Raw genomic sequence first — 18552 nt, forward strand, 5'->3', positions numbered from 1 at the left:
TTTATTTACATGCCTTTTTCCTTCTCGTCAACCCCATGACTTAAATCTTTGAAAGTGAGCAAACACCTCACTTTTGTCCTTCATGAAGTAAACCCACACTTTCCTAGTATGGTCATGAATGGTCATGAATGAATGAATGTAACATAGTACCTATAACCTGTAATTGTTGTAGTCTTGGTCGGTCCCCATACCTATAACCTGCAATTGCAGGTTATAATACCTATAACCTGCAATTGCAGGTTATAATACCTATAACCTGCAATTGTTGTAGTCTTGGTCGGTCCCCATACATCTGAATGTATGACATCTAATGGCCTTGCACTGACATGCTTTTCATGCGGGAAAGCATGTTTGGCCTACTTACCAAGTGGGCATGCTTCACATACTTTGTGCATGCCATCAACCTTAAACTTTGGCAAACCTGCAATAATATTTTGGACTTGCATAGACTTCAGTCGCACTGTACATTCACATGACCAATGCGCTTGTGACATATGACAATATCTGCAATGACACCTATTCCATGCACAAACATGGATGCCTTTACTTCAGGCATGCTCACATCCAGAGTAAACATCCTACCATTTTTGTTACCCTTTGCAACTAAGCAACACTAATTTTTGAAGTCTTCCACAAAACATCCTTGAGGATTAAACCTCACTTGCAGACCCTGCTCAACCATCTGTCCAATAGAAACCAGGTTCTTTAAAACATGAAGTACATTTGCCAAGTAATTCATTTTGCCATTCTATGACATATGACAATATCTGCAAGACACCTATTCTATGCACAAACATGGATGCCTTTACTTCAGGCATGCTCACATCCAGAGTAAACATCCTACCATTTTTGTTACCCTTTGCAACCAAGCAACACTAATTTTTAAAGTCTTCCACAAAACATCCTTGAGGATTAAACCTCACTTGCAGACCCTGCTCCACCATCTGTCCAACAAAAACCAAGTTCTTTATAATATTTAGAACATGAAGTACATCTGCCAAGTAATTTATTTTGCCATTCTGCATAGACAATGGCACTTTACCAACATGCGCGATGGGATGCGCAATATCATCACCTGTTTTTACAAAACTTGGTTTTTCCATTTTCTACGTCTCTAAACCACTCGGCATGACTGGTCATGTGGTTAGAGGCACCAGAATCCGCATATCATGTATCTTGAAATCTTGACATATCGCTTGTTATGGAACCAAGAATGTGCTGCATCACAGACAGTTGCTCACTTCTGTCATCACCTCCCTGTTTACTAGATGATGCATACTTGCCTTATTGCAACTTTCCACTTTTAATGTCATTCTACTTTTTATAGCAATCCTTTACCATGTGACTTGGTTTGCCACAATAATAGCACTCTACATGCTATGTGCATTCTAATATCTTTGTCAACCACCTCGGCCTCTTTGGCTCCCCCTGCCTCTAGACTAGCCTCTTCTACTTGTGTATGACTCCTATTGTGAATCATTGGACTATTGTTGTGTTTAGAATTTTGATTTCCTTATCAGTCACCATCTTGGCCTCGACCATGATCTCTACCTTTGTCTCTACTTGAATTGGAGTAGAAGGCCTATTTTGATGTGTTCTTTCTTTGTGAAGAAGAGTCCTCACCTAAATATTTTTCTTCTATGATCAACATAGACACTAAGTCTCGAAAGTTGGGAATATTCTCCCTGATTGCAATGGAGGTCTTGAATGGCTTGTACTCTTTGCCAAGCCCATTCAAATATTCAACAATGCCCTTGATCTTTAAAGCATACTCATTGATTGACATGATTTTCTTTTCCACAGTATGTAGCTCTTGCTTTAGCTATAATTTCCTTGCCTTTGTGTTGGTTTGGAACATCTACACACCAAATTCTGCCACACAACTTTTCGAGTGCTGGCGGCCTGTATGTGTCCTATCATTGTGTCTGTGACATTAATGGAAACAATACATGACTTTCCTTGTACCTTGGTTCCAATCCTTGAATGCCTTTATGTCTACAGGAGTGGCATTCATTCTCTTTAGATAACTCACGAGGCTCCTCATTGTCTCCTTTGACATAGTCCCAAAATCCTTTACCCATAAGGAAATTGGTCATTTTGAACTTCTAAGCATGGAAGTTGTTCTTATCCAGCTTCTCACTGACAAACCAGACATGTTTTCCTACAACAATAAAAAAAATGCAATAGACGATTTCTGTATGTAACCTGTAGCATAGCAGTATCTTTTGTGACTACTCCAGCGGTACTTCAGCATAACCTATAACAAGTAGTATCTTCTGTGACTACTTCAGTGGTACTTCAGCACAACCTCCTTAGCTCTCACACAAACTAGAGCTCTGATACCATAAAGAGAATGTGGGGGAGAAAGAGAGCTTGAGTTCCTTTGCAAGCAAACACACACATGCGCGCGCGCACACACACACACACACACACACAAGAGTGCAAGACACACGAGAGATGGATGGTTGCATTTTCTTCTATCTTCTTCTCTTCTCTAAAACCATATAGCTAAAAGATAAGAGTACATACATAAAGGGAAAGTAATCTCCTATAACAACATACAAAGTGGTCAGTCTATAGTGTGAACCCAACAATATGAGCTAGCGATATAAGTATGCCATAACTCTAGTACTCCAAAATGGCTGTCACATAGCCTATCACCCATTGGCGGCATATCAACCATAATCTCACCACCATGTCAGTGACATAAGTGCAGAAGCTATCACCCAAGTCGATGTCCGGACCGTAGTGCTAGTTGAGCTCGATAGCTCAACATAACTCCTAAGAAGAAAACAAAAAAGTGACAAATAACTAAAGAGACATCAGAGAAGGACTCTAAGATAGCAACTCCAAAGGCAGGTGAGAAAGAGGCAAGTCCCAAGAATCATACTCCTAAGAAGCAAACTCCTAAAGCATCAAAAAAGGAGGCAACTGCTAAGAAAGCAAACTCCCAAGGCATCAAAAAAGGAGGCAACTCCTAAGAAGAAAACTCCCAAGGCATCAGAAAAGGAGGAAACTCCTAAGAAGAAAACTCCCAAGGTATCAGAAAAGGAGGAAACTCCTAAGAAGAAAACTCCCAAAGCATCAAAACTCCCAAGAAGTAAACTCTCAAAGCATTAGAAAAGGAGGCACCTCTTAAGCAAGGCAAAACTGAGGAAGAAGCTACCAAGGAACAAGAATAGCATCAAGAGAATGTCTATTGAATCATATTATATAGACTCACTATGTATATCAAATTTGCCTTAACGATACTCATGTACACAAATCTTTATGTTGATATTATTAACTTTCATTGATAACTCACATTTGTAGACATGTTTTAAACTATTGCTTGGATGAATTGTAGCTACATGTAAAGTAAAAAACAATGTTCATTTAATTGAAAAAAAAGAGGAGTACAAAATGTTTGAGAGAGATAAGAATACATCTGTTGATATAGGAATATCAGTGCAATAAAATGTCTTCTCTCATCTTTTGCCAATTTTTTGTTCGTTCATACGAAAACAAAATTGTGTTGATTCATTGCTTAGAACGAATTTCAAGGCTGCACGAACATCTTTTAATGTCCACTTTGAAGTCACTAACCTTGCATTCACTAGAAGTAAGCCATATCACAAATCCTTTTGTTCCATATTCTCTTTTGAATCCAGTGAAACCCAATTACCTTGTGTTTTCTTCCATCGCCTGTATTGGAAGCCCATGTAAACTGTTTGTCATTGAATTTGGTATGACAAGATCAATGAGTCATTGCATGCCTGACACATAAATAGATCCCCTTTGTGTATCTCCTCCTTAACCTTCCATTCCTCTACAAGAAAATCATCAAATGTTGAGGCTTCAATATTTTTTGAAAGCCACATTGTTTAGTTCTATGCATCCCTACTTTACTAAAGCATGCCCCGAAGATGTGAAGAGGAAGAAACCATGAAAATTTTACCCTCTTTGAAATCATTCCACTTTTAATTGAAGAGTGTATATTAACCATTATCTTTGACCTGAAAACATGAATAATCTATTTGTCTTTGAGTTTCCTAATCAATAAGAGTATGAAGTGTTGGTACAGGAACTTGTTCTAGACTTCCATATACTGCGGGCTGAGGTTGAACAATATAGTTTGCATTGCAGAGGTACATTCATTTCTTTATGAAAAATGGAGAAGGTTGTTCAGGATATAGAATGTTACCGAATTCAGTGTGCATTATATTGAATGAACTTAAAAATTATTCAAAGGATTTCCACTCAATACTGGTTAATGGAAAAACAACTTCACCACAAATTTAAAGTCAGTTACACGTACCAAATGAAACATTATTGATAGTTTGCAAATACTTACAATGTGTAGGAATTGGTCGCTCAATTGTTGAGGGATCCAAGTTCATCTCCTTTGATGTGTAGACATGTTGCACATTAGCATACCACTTTTTATCCTCTCCTATTTTGAACTCTGAGATCCATCGTTTCCAATGGAATTGAACATTTTTTCTCTTGAATCTTTTGATTCTATGGGGACCTTTACAAGATGGAAGCATGGTAACCCAGTCATGGACCTTGTATATTATTGGTTTCCATTCTCCACTTTCAACCTTTTTGTGAACTATTATGGCATGTATCATGTTTGAAGGATGTCGCGATTGAAGAACGTGAGTTTGCCATTTTTGTTTATGAAGCAGAGAATAAAGAAGAAGAGTAAAAAATGTTTAAAATAGTAATAATAGTTTGACCGCATTCAAGACCAACAATGAATAAAAAACAAATAAAGGAGATGCAAATCCCCTCAAAGATTTGGGTGGAAAATTTTGAATTTGAATTTGGAGACAAATTTGGAGCGGATTCTTCAACTTCTACCAAAACTAGTGATAGACATGCCAAAGTAGTTGATGGTAAAATGTAACATTGGACCACACGAATCCTCCTTTAATCATGGATCTAATACAAGGCCCTTTTTTTAATTTCCAGCCATAATGTTGATGTTGCAGTAAGCATGGTTGTGAAGGACTAAAACTTGTTTCAAAAAATTTTTAATCAAATATTTTCTTGGAAATAATCCCATGGAAGGAAGTTTTTGTGGTTTTGCTTGTAGGATACCTAAATGAGGAAGTTGTGTAGTAGCAAAAATTGAACTCAGCAGTACCAGTCACGTTGTTGATACCTAACTTCAACAAGAAACCCTCTCAATGTCCTTGCTTCCACTCCACATCCACATCATTATAGGAACTTCTCCAAAAGATACTCCTCTTCAAAAAGAATACAAAAACCTTCCCTCTCCAGAGAGGATATGATTCCATTTGAGGTGCTAGTACCTAATCAAGTAAAGACGACCTCTGTAAAGAAACCTCGAAAACCACCAATTCAACAACCAAAGGCTCAATCTTGCCAAGAGTGGGTCCATAAAGACACAATGAAGAGACATACACTCTAGAAGGATGTCAAACACTTGCACACTTTTTCTTCCATAAAGACACAATGAAGAGACATACACTCCATAAAGACACAATGAAGAGACATACACTCCATAAAGACACAATGTATGGGCAAGCTCTGTGCTTGGTCGCCTAGCTAGGCAAGTCCACGACTGTAAGATTCCTCCCTCCAGATTTTGAGGTGTGCAAGTGTAAGAACCTCCCCTTCTAATCTTATAATTATTCTCCTCTCAGAAATAAAAGAAAGATCCTGTTTTACCCTATTTTGGCCTAGAGAGAAAATGTCTAGAGGGAGGTAATTCAAAATTGAGATATTTTTGGATATAAAAATCCTCCTAGTGTCTAAAATGGTTTCCCCTGAAACAAAAATTCAAAAAGAACTTTCCAATAAGCAATTGGAATTAATTGAAAATAGGTATAAAGGACCTTAGCCTAAGGGTCCAGATTTTTTAAAAAAATTAGATTATGGTCCAATTAAGGTTCCTATGGGCCAATACGATCAATCTAAGTGTAGGGAGGAGATAAATTTAAGAATAAAAGAAAAACCCCCCAAAAATGAGTAAATGCTCACATAAGATGAAGAGTGAACTAAGGACCAAAGAAAGAATTAAAAAATTAAATTTTGACACCTCAGTGTGGGGATCTCCCCTCATGAAGTAGGTGCCTTTTTCTCATCATTGCCCCCAATTTTTAATCAATAAAATGAGATATTTTCATCTCTCCTCTCTCCTATTTCAAAACTAGCTCCAAAAAGTAAGCTGAATTGACCCAAACATGGTCAAAAATTGACCAAACTGATCTGGAAAATTCTAGAATTGGTTTGCTTGGTTAGAGGCTCACTTTTTCCTATAAATAGAAGCCTTCCCCTTTGTAAAAGCTTAATGGTGTTTATGCACTATTACTCTATTCTTGTCCTGGCAGCGGCGAGGAGCCATCTACATTGAATTTTTTAATAATTCAATTATTTTTGGCCTACTCCTCTCCAAAGTGAATTGGTGGCCACTATTGCTTCAAACAATAGTAGAACCCTCAATCCCTCAAGCCAAAGGAGAGCTTACAAGTTCCATGTAAGCTAATTTTCTTACTTTGTTTATAAATTTTAATGAAAAATCTACGGTTTTCTTGATTTTTATGTTTTGCAAATGATTGAATTAAATTCAAATGCTATGCCTTTGATGAAAAGGCCATCCCCCTTCTCTTCTTTACATTCCAACCTTTCTTTATCCTAGAAAGATTAACTAAGTGATTAATTAAACTCTTCTTATTGTTTACTCTCTTCAATTTAGAAATTGTGTAGATTAGAGTTTTATAATTATAAATTACGTTAATTAAGCTAAGTGAAGAAAGATAAAAATGAGAAATGGTCAACCATACAAAGGAGGTTATGGCAAAACTTTCTAGAATTTTGTAAAAAAGAAAGTTTGTTTTTATGTTATTCCAAAAGAGTAATTCCCACAATTTTTGCATCTTAAAGAAATATTCTAATTACTCCATGTACATATTCACCTATGAATATGCATGGATATCACTGATATTGATTATTAAATTTGATTTCTATGCATAGAAAGATGCATAATGGAATTTTTTTTAATTATAAAAGTGTTATTCTTATTAAATTTGATTTCTATGCATGGAAAGATGCATAATGGAATTTTGTTATATTAAAAGTGTTATTCTTATTAAATTTAATTTCTATGCATAGAAAGATGCATAATGGAATTTTTTATTATTATAAGTGTTATTCTTATTAATTAAATTTTATTTCTATGCATAGAAAGATGCATAAAGAAATTTTTTTTAAATTACAAAAGTGTTATTCTTAATAAATTTGATCTTTATGCATAGAAAGATGCATTAAGGAATTTTTTATTATAAAAGTGTTATTCTTATTAAATTTGATTCTATGCATAGAAAGATGCATAAAGGAATTTTTTCATTATAAAAGTGTTATTCTTATTAAAATTGAATTTTTATGCATAGAAAGATGCATAAAGGAATTTTTTCAATTATAAAAGTGTTATTCTTATAAAAATTGATTTCTATACATAAATAGATGCATAAAGAAATTCATTTTATTTTAAAAGAGTTATTCCTATTAAATTTGATTTTATGCATAAATAGATACATAAAAGGATTTTTTTATAAAAGTGTTATTCCCATTGAAGTTGATTTTTATGCATAAATAGATGCATAAATAATTTTTATATCAGAATTAGAATTCTCTTAAATTCTATGCTTGAATACTATGAGTATTTGATAAATGAATAATTAAATACTCTAAGAGAGAAATTTCTATCGTTTTATATTCACACGGATTGTAAAAAGAAAATTCAAGAAATCTATCGAGATCGAAATATTCAGATAAATGATTAATTTATTCCTCGTTGGAATTCGTAACTAATTTAGAATTCAGTTAAGTGAATATTCAAAGAAAGAAATTCAGTAAAATAGTAATTGAATTATCAAACCTTTTCGAGAAAGATAGTTCAGGAAAAATCTTATCCGACTCTCCAACCTTGAATCAGACCATGACCAAGACCAAACTCTTTCGTCAGTTTCGAGGAAAGAAGGTGTGACCAGTTTAGAAAAATACACTAAAAACTCCTGCCAAATCTCAAACTAAGTTTGAGACCCTTCGAATTGATCTATAGATCAAGGTTATAGAATTCCAGGAATTCAGGTATGAATCTGTAGATCAAGGTTATAGAATTCAAGGAATTCAGGTATGAAATTCAAAATTCCGATCAAGACCCCATGCAAGAAGTGCTACTTCTGCTGCTAGTACCCCATAATTCGTTGCACGGAGGGGACAAGGATCTTTCAACGGCTGCTCACACATATGCATGCATGACCATGTAAATCATACTGGAGATTGGCACCAAACTTTGCACACACATGCCCTAGAATTTTGCACTCCTCTACTTGTTGCCAACCTTCTCTTTTGTGCCTTGTGTCCCCTATGTCATTTGCATGTGTGATGGGCCAATTTTTGTGCCACACACCACACTATGAGTAGATGAACACTCATGATCCTCGATGTGCCACCACTACTTCTTTGAACCTCCTGAGTCAATGTTTAAGCCAAAACTTGCAAAAAATAATCTTTAGTGAATTTATTTTTCTTGATGTTAACTAAGTGCTTGACATCATGAGCCATGATTGACAGAAATCCTGACACTTTTCTATTGACTGAGATAGCTTCCAACTTAGCCCTCTGAGCCACTTGTTCAAAAATGCCATCCTTGGTACTACCACAATCCAAAAGAAGTGTGACTACATAATCATTTAGATGCCCCCAGCCTTAAACAACTCAGAATTACTAGCCTCCTTGACTAAAGCCCAAGAACTACTAGCCACATAGTATTCTCCACTCATAGGACTAGCTGGTGAACTTTAAAGCACAATATGGATAGTGGGTGAGACCCCCTCATGCTTAGATTTTTGACCTCACCCAAGGTTGAGATCCTAGTCTATTGAGCTTCAAATCTAGTGACTATGGAAGCTAGAACTGGTGTGCTACTACTAGCTAGAGTGTGCCCTATGGTTCACTCACTATTGACATTCTTGGGACACTTCGACTTAGAATGGCCTACTACATGGTCAGTTGTCCTATGCCAGATAGGAATTGATATCTCTTTGGAACAACAATTAGCCTCTCTTCTTCTGAGCAATTGGAAGAAGCTACTATACTGGAGTTCAACAAGGCTTTCCTTAGCCAGTCAAGTAGTGGTGGAAAACTAGATTCTTCTTGCCACCATGTGGTATATCGCTTCTTGTTGGGCCTTCTCATGGGCCTGCATTGGTCAGGTTCAATGATTGATCCATAACTTTCTGTGGGCTTGTGATAAAAAGATGCAGGGGGGAAGAGAGCTTGAGCTCTTGCAAGCACACACACACTCACAAAACCCTAATAGAGAACACACAAGGTGAGAGGCTGAAAATCTTCTTTTATCATCACTCAACACTCAACACACCATATACAAGGTAAGAGTAACTCAACCAAATACATACTAGGGTTCTCTATAGTGTGAACCCAACTAAATGAGCTGGCGCTATAACTATGCCAGTCTCTAGAATGGTTGTCGCACAGCCTGTCATCCCACTGGCCGCATATCACCCAAGATCTCACCAACCATGCCAGTGGTGTAAGTGTGGGGCCTATCCCCCAGGCGGGTCGTCCGTGTCCACTGCCTCACTAGATGAGCTCGATATCTCAACACTCCCCCTCGAGCTCAACTCCATAACATGTACACCAAGCGAAGCTCTGAATCTGCGGAGCTTCTCTGTACCCAATGCTTTGGTGAAGATGTCAGCTACATGATCCTCTGTGCTGACATAAACAAGGTCAAGGTCTCCTGCCAAGACCTTCTCTCTGACGAAATGGTAGTGGACCTCTATATGCTTCGTGCGAGCATGAAAAACTGGGTGCCTGGCCAACTGTATACTGCTAGTGTTGTCACAGAAAATGACAACTTGTCTATCCACTGATAGACCCAAATCTACAAGTAGCTTTCTCAACCAAGCTACCTCACATGCTGCCATAGCAGCTCCTCTCTGTACTCGACCTCTGTACTGGGATAGAGCAACCATAGGCTACTTCTTGCTGCTCCAAGTCACAGCAGCACTCCCCAAAGAAAACATGAATCCACTGGTAGATCTTCTATGTGAGATACTACCAGCCCAATGAGCATCTGTGTACCCATGTACACATATCTCTGTCCCAGTCTCATAGAATAGTCCACAATGCAAAGTAGACCTCACATACCTCAGTATGCGTCTCAATGCATCCAAATCTCATAATCAATGCCATATGTCTGCGCATATCCTTTGGCTACCAATCTAGTCTTGTACCTGTTTATGCTTCCATCACTGTTATGTTTAACTTTGTACACCCACTTGCATCCAATGGCTTTCCTGCCTTCAGGCAATTACACTAAATCCCAAGTTTCATTTCCATATAGTGCATCCATCTCCTCATCCATAGCTTTCTCCCAACACACATTTCCAACAACCTCATCAATGCATGTGAGCTCTACAACCTGCACAACCTTTGCCATATATGCATAGTGATGTGCCACATAACCATCATAGGTAAATCTCTGCACTGGATTTTTCACTCTCTGAGATCTTCGTAGCTTTTCATTCATGGCTTCCATAGCCTTCTTTACACCAGGTGTTCTCATAGCTGGGATCCCAAGCTCCTCATCAAGGCTCATCTCTAAGCCACTAGATTCTCCATCAACATGAGAATGCCCTGCAGAAATGTCAGGCATACCAAGGGGCTCAACCACTTTCTCTTTTCCTTTACGTGATGTACTAATCACATTTGCAGGACTTGTATTATGACGTAGCCTGCCACTCCATGGTCTATCAATAGACCCACTAGATGAGGACTCTCCTGGTCCACTCAAAGACTGTGATTGCTGACCTGCATTCTGTGCAACCACACTTCCACTCACATCAGTCCCAACAGCTTCTTTTTCAGCAGCATACCAGCTACTCATCTCATCAAAGACAACATCCCTGCTTACCCTCAACTCACGTGTAGCAGGGTTATAACACCTGTATCCCTTTTGCTCAAGGGAATATCCAATAAACACACATTTTTCAGCTTTCGGATCCAGCTTAGTTCTCAGCTCATCTGGCACATGCACATATGCAATGCATCCAAAGACTTTCAGATGAGACAAATCAGGTTTTCTGCCAGTAAACCTCTCCTCTGGAGTTACATCATGTATGGCTACAGTTGGAGTCCTGTTCATGATGTATACTGTTGTAGAAACAGCCTCAGCCCAATAGTAGCTATGCGGCATATTCTTCTCTTCCATCAATGCTCGCGCAATCTCAGCAATGTGCCTGTTTTTTCGCTCAGCAACTCCATTTTGTTACGGAGTGTATCTGCATATAAACTGTCTCCGAATACCATTCTTCTTCAAAAATTCAAAAAATTCATTGGAGAAGTACTCTCCCCCTCCATCTGACCTTAGGCACTTTACATATTTCCCTGTTTGCTTTTCAACCAAAACTCTGAAATTCTGAAAGTGAGTGAACACCTCACTCTTCTCCTTCATAAAATATACCCACACTTTCCTTGTGTGGTCATCAATGAATGTCACATAATACCTGCAGCCTCCCATAGACATGGTCTTCGTAGGACCCCATACATCTGAATGCACAACATCTAGTGCATTTCTACTCACATATCTGTTACGTGGAAATACATGCTTTGTTTGCTTTCCAAATTGGCATGCTTCACATATTCTCTGCATACCTTCCACTTTAAACTTTGGCGGCCCTGTCACAATTCCTTTAGTCTGCATAGACTTCATTCTTGCACATTCACATGTCCAATTCTTTTATGCCAAATGTCTATGTCTGCAATAATTCCTGAACCATTTGCAAACATTACAGCACTCATTTCAGGCATGTCTACATTCAACGTAAACATTCTGCCCACTCTGTTGTCTTTTGCAACCAACCTGCACTTGTCTTTAAAGTCTTCAACATAACAACCATCACGGTTAAACCGAACCTGCAAACCCTGCTCAATCATCTGGCCAATTGAAACCAGATTCTTTGTTATGTTCGGAACGTGAAGTACATCTGCAAGATACTTCACTTTGCCATCCTGCATAGACAATGGCACATCTCCAACATGGGCAATTGGATGAGCAGTGTCATCCCTTGTTTCCACAAAACCTAGTCTTTCCGGGTTTTTCATCTCCTTGAACCACTCCCCATGACTTGTCATGTGGTTCGAAGCACCTGAATCCACATACCATACATCATCTTTTTGTGCTGCATCAACATTTTCAGACATGGCATTCACGACATGCTGCATAACAAACAACCTTTCATTATCCTCATTATTTCTGCTTTTGAGGATGCATAGTTGTTTTGCTGCACTTTTCCATTTTGCATGTCAACCTGCTTCTTATAACATTCTGCCTGCACATGTCCAGGCTTACCACAATAATAGCATTCACGTGCATCATTATACTGCCTTTGCCAATTTCCACGGCCTCTTTGACTCCCCCTACCTCTGAATTTGCCTCTTCCACCTGCGTGTTGTTGTTGTTGTTGTTGTGTATTCTGGGACTGTTGTTGTTGCTGCTCTGCTGGCCATAATTTTGATTACCTGTTCGGCCACCTCCTTGACCGCGTCCACGACCTCCTCTACCTCGTCCTCTTCCTAAACTTGTGTAGAAGGCCTGTTGCTCTGAACTATTTTTGTTTTGTGAAGATTGCTGGTCTTCACCCAAGCTTTTCTCTTCTATAATCAGCATAGACACCAAATCTATAAAGTTGGGAATGTTTTTTCGAGTCTGAATAGACGTCTTGAACGCCTTGTATTGTGGCCTGAGACCACGTAGACAGACCTCCACCTTATTATCATCATCTACTACTGACACATCAATAGATGCAAGGGATTCCACAATACTCTTTATCTTCAACGCATAGTCATTCTCACAGACATGCTCTTTTTCTCCACAGTATGAAGTTCATTCTTCAACTGTATCTTACGTGCCTTGGTATTTGTTTCATAAAGCTTTACCAAGGTGTCCCACGCCTCCTTGGGGGACTTAGCATCCTGAATGTGCCCAATCATGGTGTCCTGTATACTAATGGAGAGCCAATACATAACTTTCCTGTCTCCTTGGTTCCAGTCTTTAAACTCTTTCACATCTGTAGCAGTCGGCGGATTTATGTCTGGTATCTCTAGTGCCTCTTCATGCTCACCTTCTATGTAGTCCCAATAGCCCTTTCCTATCTCAGGAAATTTGTCAACCTGAACCTCCAAGCATGGAAATTATTCTTATCAAGCTTCTCAGCCATAATCTGGGTTATCCCATCATTTGACATCTTGGTAAACACACAATTTTACCAGAAACAGCACTCTGGTTTGTCCTGCACAAACTGCTATTTTTTCTGCAGCGGTATTGTAGTACTCTCAAATGTCACAACCACTGCAGCGGTACTGTAGTACTCTCAAATGTCACAACCAATGACTTCAATGTGCATACATACACCCAGTGGCAACTGTTGACCTCTTTGCAGCACCCACAGTGTTTGCACAGTCAATCTGTCTTCCTGCAGTTCTTAAAACAGAGTTCTGCAGAGAATCGATGACTTACCCGCAGTGCTCGAAATCGCTTGCTTTCTGAAAAACGGAGGTCCAGACGCGTCCAAAACGCATTTTTGGCCCAGAAAATATTGACTCATAGGACAGTATAGTTGCACTACAGCTTTACTCCCGCGAAGAAAGCTCCTCAATCAGAGATCGTTTGCCAGTGCCTCCCGTAGAGCTCTCGACAAGGGTGTAGTCACCAACACAAATAGAGAAGAGTAGTTGAAGCTCTTACCCTCGTACTGCTTCCTGTGGTTCTCTTGCTTGCAGCTCAGCCCTTAGCATGAACCAGGCTCTGATACCATGAAAAGATGCAGGGGGAAAGAGAGCTTGAGCTCTTGCAAGCACACACACACTCACAAAACCCTAATAGAGAACACACAAGGTGAGAGGCTGAAAATCTTCTTTTATCATCACTCAACACTCAACACACCATATACAAGATAAGAGTACACACAATCTGAAAGGTACTCAACCAAATACATACTAGGGTTCTCTATAGTGTGAACCCAACTAAATGAGCTGGCACTATAACTATGCCTCTAGAATGGCTGTCGCACAGCCTATCATCCCACTGGCTGCATATCACCCAACCATGCTAGTGGTATAAGTGTGGGGCCTATCCCCCAGGCGGGTCGTCAGTGTCCACCGCCTCACTAGATGAGCTCGATATCTCAACAGGTGAGGACAAATTTGCAACTAGTTTACGAGCGACGAGCTTGGGATCATCTTAGACCAAGCAACACTATGAGGTGGTCAGTGTTGAAGGCTCGCGTATGCTGCAGGCACTCTAGGTGGTAGTGGCAGTGGAAGATAAGGTGATGTAGGGTGTTGTGGTACCATTTCCCGAGTGGTGTAGTGGTGCAAGCTCTGATGACAAGGGTGCTACAAGACTTGAAGGGTGCACGCTCTGGTGTGGTCAAGGGTGCTGCATACTTGAAGGGTGTAAGATCTGGTGACAAGGGTGTTGCATACCTAGGGGGTAGTGAAGAGAGCAGAGAGGACTCCGTCACCAGTGGTGTCGATGGTGAAGATAAGCAGAGAGTGGGCTGTCGTCCTGATGGTGTAATGTAGCAGAGAGTGGGCTACTACCCCAAAGAGTATTGATGATGAAACGATGATGTCCTGTACTGTAGCAAAGAGTGGGCTGTTGTCGCGATGGTTTGAGCTGAGGAAAAACGCTGAAGTTCTCTATGTAGTAGAGAGGGTTGCTGTCCCATGAGCTGAAGATAAAATGCTTATATGCTCTATTGTAGCAGAGAGGGATGCTATCCCATGAACATATATGTAACGCTGATGTGATCTACGTGGCAGAGAGGGCTATTGTCCCATGAATAGATATGTAACGCTGATGTGATCTATGTGGCAAAGAGGGTTGTCGAGTGTAGCCAGATGTAAAACGTTGAAGTGCTATGTTGCAGAGTGGGATGCTATCCCAAGGTGTGGCCAATAGTAAACACTAATGTGCTGGGACTGGGAAGTGATGGTGTGATGTAGCAGGTATGGTGTATGCACGCTAGTAGTAGATGGTACTTGATATGGTCAAAAAGTGGTACAACGGTGAAGTGATGAGGCACAACTATATATAGTCTCTGTGGGACTGCTAGTCGGGCAGCCTAAAGGCTGTCGGCCAACAAACAAAGACACAAAAAATGCCAAATAAAACCAATAAATCCCATTAAAATCCCCTTTTCAGGATTAGGAAAAATGTTTTTTTCACACACCCCTTCTCAGGCCAAAAAAGGGGACCATGAGAGAAGATGATGGATGCCAGGGTCCCACATTGACGCACTAGTAGAAGGAATGTATCCCCCTCTGGAAACAAATTTTGATAAAGTCAGAGAGGGCGATCTTGATGGCAAAGGTGGTGAAGGTGAGATGATGTAGATGGGTTGATCGTCTCCTAAAGTAAGATCTTGAATGGGACTCTCCACTGAGAAAGAAGTCCCATTCCCTATGTGGTCCAGATCAGAGTTTGGAGGATCAACTTTTGGTGAGAAGAATTGGTCCTCAATGAGTGCAGGTAAACGATCCATGTTGTGTGTTCTCAAGGTCTTCAATCCCTTTGCTCACAATAGCTTTGATACCATATGAGGGAAAACGGACGAAAGGACTAAATGTACAAGAGATCTAAGCAAAACAACATAGCAAAGCAGAAGCACAGTTGATACTAAATGAGGGAAAACGGACGAAAGGACTAAATTTACAAGAGATCTAAGCAAAACAACATAGCAAAGCAGAAGCACAGTTGATGAGATGAAAGCTCGCGTCAATGCGAGGCAAAGCACTTCGAGAGGTGGTTGGTGTCAAAGGCTCACATCGGTGGATGCAAAGGCACTCCGAGGTGGTAGTGGCTGCAGAAGATGAGATGATGCAAGCTCTGGTGACAAGGGTGTTGTGGTATGTGCGGTGGTAGATGAAGAGTAGAGAGGACTGCCATCCCGGAGTGGTGTAGTACCATTCAGGTACTGCAACACCCTTGTCATTAGAGTTTGCATCATCATTTGCATCATCATTACTTCATCTTCCACTGCCCACTACCACCTTAGAGTGCCTCTGCATCCACTGACGTGAGCCTTCAACACCGACCACTCTTGTAGCACCCTTGTCACTAGAGCTTGCATTGATGAAGAGCAGATAGGGCTGCTGTCCCAAGTGGTGCAAGCTTTGGTGAGACAAGGGTGTTGCAATACCTGAGGGGGGGTGGTGAGGAGCAGAGAGGGTTGTCATCCCCATGAGGTGATATGGTGAGCAAAGAGGGCTACTATCCCAAGGTAAACTGTAGAAGAAGTAGAGACTGCTTCCGTCCCGACGATGATGTGACATGGTGAGCAGAGATGCCACATGCATGCTCGTACCATGGCTTAATCTTTAGCATGAACTGTCTAAAAACATGATCAGTAGAAGAAGAATCTTTATTCATTAGTAGTAGAAGCATCTTCATTGACAGTAGCAGAAGTGTCTTCATTATCAGCACCGTAGCATTAGCAGCATCACATCATCATCATCATCATCATTTGTAGCAACATACAGTGCATGAGGGGCCTAGTACACTATTGACAGCCAACAATGCTATCCAAGTTACAGTCAGCATAAGGGGTAGTAGCAAGGCATGGGGTGTGACAAGCCATAGTGAACCGCAACAGTGAATAAAGCCAATTAGCATTTGTTTGTTTACCCAAAGTTGGCTGACTTGTTATCTACTGGGCGGACTGGTCCTTAGGCAACATATATAAGTAACTCAAGCATATTCAGCAGTTCGCAAGTTATAGTTCAATTCATGAATCAGCATTCAGTCATAGCAAGAGTAGAATAAATATAAAAGGGCTAGGGTCAACCCCTATAGGGCTGACCACAAGCCTCATTCGTGTAAAGGCATCAGTTACCTTTTTGTAACATAGTTATACAAGAAAATCCTGAGCACTAGTCTCTCTCTTCTTCTCTCTCCTTTGTGTCTTAATCATGAGTAATTAGCATCAATGTTCTCTCTCCTTTGTGTCTTAATCATGAGTAATTAGCATCAATGTTCTTAAGTATGCTTAAGGATGTGGATCAGTACAAATGCTAAAGTTTAAGCCATGGCACGGGTGTGCACATGACAAGAAAGGGTTGTTATCCGGAGGTAAACTGTAGAAGAAAAATGATGATGTGTTGTAGCAGAGAGAGGGCTACTGTCCCAATATATGTACTAATGATAAAACGCTAATGTGCTATACAATAGAAGAGAGTGGGTTGCTATCAGATGGTTGGAAACGTTGATGATGCAAACTCTGGTGATAAGGGTGCTGCGGTACTTGAATGGTAATGAAGAGCAGAGAGGGTTGTCGTCTCGAGTGGTGCAAGCTTTGGTGACAAGGGTGCTGCAATACCTAAATGGTAATGAAGAGCAGAGAGGGTTGTCATCTCGAGTGGTGCAAGCTCTGGTGACAAGGGTGCTGCAATACCTAAGGGGTGGTGAGGAGCAGAGAGGGATGCCGTCAAAGTGGTGTCGATGGCGAAGAAAACTAGAGAGGGTTGTTGTCCCGATGATGTGAGATGGTGAGCAAAGAGGGCCGCTACTATCCCGAGGTAAACTGGCAAGGTTGGGGTCGTGGCACGGCATGATTCGGGAGGGGGGACGGGCTCATCGTATGGCTCTTGGCGGAGGAGGGTCGTCGCGCTATATGGCTCACCGGGGGGGTCACTACACTGCTCCTAGCAGGGCGGGGTCATAGCATGGCATAGCCCGGGAGGGGGGGCTCACTGCACGTCAGGGGTGAGGTCACGACACAACACATCATGGCTTTGGGGTTGTGTGATGACACGGCCCAAGGGAGTGGGCTATTGTTGGATGGTTGGATAATGCTATTGGCCTTTTTGTCTAGGTCCTCCATGACCTCATAAACCATATAGTGCTCTAGGTGATATGGTGTAGACCTCGATGTCAATTTCGTGTTGGAGATATGGTGTTTTAGTTATGGTGGTTATGATGTCCCTAGTCAATGACCTCGACTAGGGATAGGGTCAACTAAGAGTCAATATTGAGTGTCAGGGAGTTTTTTGCATTAGGAGCATCTAGGTAAGCCTTGGGCCAAACCATGGCATGGCTAGCCCATAAAGGATAGCTTCCAGGCCATGGGAGGGCTTGGGTAGCCAATTGGTTACCCTAGACAAGCCCATTGGCTATCGGCCAACATTACATCCTTCCCATGGCATGTCGGCATAGCAAATACTCCTGCTTGCATTCCTGCTTGCATATAAGCTAAACCCATAATTTCATTTAGAGCATCACTCCTCCCCATAGAGCATTAGCTTGCATAAGAATCATGGCTTACATCAACATTGAAGTAGATCATCATGGCACCGTGGACACATGGGCACTTATTTGAATGTGTGTGTGTGTGTGTGTGTGTGTGTGTGTGTGTGTGTGTGTGTGTGTGTGTGTGTGAGAGAGAGAGAGAGAGAGAGAGAGAGAGATCAAAGTGTGAGAAATAAGGTGTAAGGGTAGTGCAACTTATTGATCAT

The sequence above is a fragment of the Cibotium barometz genome, chromosome 53, assembly GCF_041138505.1.
Source record: "Cibotium barometz isolate CiBa-2024 chromosome 53, ASM4113850v1, whole genome shotgun sequence".
NCBI lineage: Eukaryota > Viridiplantae > Streptophyta > Polypodiopsida > Cyatheales > Cibotiaceae > Cibotium > Cibotium barometz.